The following is a 2,669-nucleotide window of genomic DNA, read 5'->3' as shown; positions in this document are numbered from 1 at the left end:
TGTGCCTAGTATCTTCTCCCCTGCTTTATTGAGATATAATTGACATATAAAATAGTGTAAGTTTAAGGTGTATAACATATTGATTTGATACACCAAATATTGCACAAAGATTACTACCATAGTGTTAGCTAACACCTCCATCACATCACATAATTACCGTGACTTTTTTTGGTGAGAGTGTTTAAGATCTACTCTCTTAGCAACTTTCAGGTGTATAATCCAGTATTATAAACAATAATCATCAAGCTGCACCTTAGATCCCCAGGATTTATTCATCTTATAACTGAAATTGTATACTCTTTGTCCAACATATCTGCATTTCCCTCACCCTGAGTCTGTTGACCAACATTCTAGTCTCTGTTCCTATGACTTCAGCACTTTTAGATTCCGCATCCAAGTGATAAGCGTTCCTGTTGTTCCACATCCTCCCTAGCATTTGTTATTGTCAGTGTTTTGGATTTTGGTCATTCTAATAGGTGTGTAGTGGTATCTTGTTGTTTTAATTTGCAATTCCCTAATCACATATGATGTAGAGCATGTTTTCTTATGCTTATTTTCCACCTGTATATATTCTTTGGTGACATGTCCCTTCAGATATTTTGCTACTTTAATAGAGTTGTTGGTTTTCTTATTGTTAAATTTTAGAGTTCTTTGCATATTTTGGATACAACTATTTTATTAGATATGCATTTTGAAAATATATCCTTCAATTTGTGGCTTGCTCCTCATTCTCTTAACAGTATCTTTCAAAGAGCAGAAGTTATTAATTTTACTGTAGTCCCACTTATACATTTTATCTTTCATGGATTGTGCTTTTCATGTAGTATCTAAGAAGTCACCAGCAAACTCAAGGTCAATTAAATTTCTTCCTATATTATCTTCTAGGAGTTTTAAAATTTTAATTTACATTTAGGTCTATGATCCATTTTGAGTTAATTTTTGTGAACAGTGTAAAGTCTGTGTTTAGATTCATTTTTTTCTTTTGCATGTGGATGTCCAGTTGTTCCATCACCATTTCCTGAAAAAATTGTCTTTTCTCCACTGAATTGCCTTCATTACTTTGTCAAAGATCAGCTGACTATATTTGTCTAGCTCTATTTCTGGGCTCTCTACTATGTTCAACTGATCTATATTTGTCTATTCTTTCGCCAGTGCCAAGCTGTCTCAATTGCTGTAACTTTATAGTTAGTCTTGAAGTCAGGTAGAGTCAGTCTTTTAATTTTGTTCTTCTTCAATAGTGTGTTGGCTCTGCTGGGTTTAAGTTTGGTTCTTTTTAAAGACTCTACTATCACCATTTATAGTCTTCTTTTCCCCCCTAGATATGTCCATGCTTGTTATTCATTTTTTAAAAAGTAAACTACCTGTGCTACTTTCAAAATTTGAAATCCTGAGGGGACTTTCATGTCTGCTTTCTGTGATTCTGTTGTTACAAATGTTGTTCACATTCAGGTAGTCTCGTTTTCCTAGATTTCAAGAAACCTCTGACATCTTGTTCATGTTGGCCTTTCAAAAATTATTTATGAGGTCTCCTGAGAGTTTAGAATGGATGTGTCCTCCTCAAGAAAAGTTTTATGTTTGTTTATTTCTGCTGCTTGGGGGCTGTACTAGTTGGACGGGCTAAATCCAGTTCAAAGTTGGAAAGTTCCAGACTCACTTAAGCCATGCGTGCTTTGGATGTGATCCCATGCGGGCATTGATCTACAGTCACAACATTCGAGGGAAGGTTTTTTTTCTTCTTGTCTTCCCTTTTTGTCTCTGCTTCTGCAACAAATCTAAGCAGTTCTCCAGCATTTCAGTTCCCAGAAGTTGAGTGGAAGGCCGAGTTCAGTCCAGATTTGGTTTGCTCTTATCCTGAGAGTACAGTCCTCAGGGACTCAGCCTTATGTAGGATGGATTTCCTTCAGAACTTCTCCCCTGGCTGGGCTCTGGGCCTCTACTTCTTCTTCTCTGTCCTTTGCATGGCCCTGGCACCCCAGCTCATGGGTTTGTCGTATACTTAGATGGCTTCAAGACAAAGCGGCCTTAGCAATAAAATATTTTTGGTTACAGAAAATCCAGAATTTCCCACTATCTATCTTTTCAGAACATAAATGTTTTTAAGGACACACACACACACACACACACATACTTATGCGTGTGTGTTTATATAACATAGAACCTCTTTGTTAGATTAGCTTGTGTAAGAGAATGCTATTGACTTTGAAAAATATTTTATATTTCAACTGGTTTCTGAATACTTATTGGAAATTACAGTTTCTAAATTTATGTGTATGTCATTCACAGTCACATTTTCTGATGTTATTTTTGACTCTTTCTTTAAATTACATACTTTCACGACCACTGCTATGATTTACTTCCATAATCACTACTTGCTTTGCATAGTCTCGTCTGGGCCCTGGCTGGCTGCCCAGAGTTTTACACATGTGCTCTTTCCCTCCACAATGTGCACTGAGCTGCATCAGCCAGTGCAATGGCAGAATATGATATCACAGGCCAAGCTCCTCATGCCTTTGCTGCTCTCGGTCTCAGGTGAGAGATTTGAAAGTACCTCAATCCATCCACAATAATATTTTTGTTGATTAGAAAATGATTTTAGATGCAGAGCGAAATAAGAGTTATTTCCAAAACAGACCTTATTACACCTTGTAGGGTCTGTGTGGGATTGTAGC

General features: G+C 36.9%; 1 pseudogene; it reads left to right on the top strand.

Annotated features, from left to right (window-relative positions):
* Positions 1-2,480: 2,480 nt before the first annotated feature.
* The window catches only part of LOC124239641 (immunoglobulin kappa variable 4-1-like), a 635-nt pseudogene continuing 446 nt past the window's right edge, over positions 2,481-2,669 (top strand).

Source organism: Equus quagga, chromosome 5 (genome assembly GCF_021613505.1).
Source record: "Equus quagga isolate Etosha38 chromosome 5, UCLA_HA_Equagga_1.0, whole genome shotgun sequence".
NCBI classification, from domain to species: Eukaryota; Metazoa; Chordata; class Mammalia; order Perissodactyla; family Equidae; genus Equus; species Equus quagga.
Note: the sequence above shows the minus strand (reverse complement) of the source record. Positions and strands in the feature narration are given on the sequence as shown.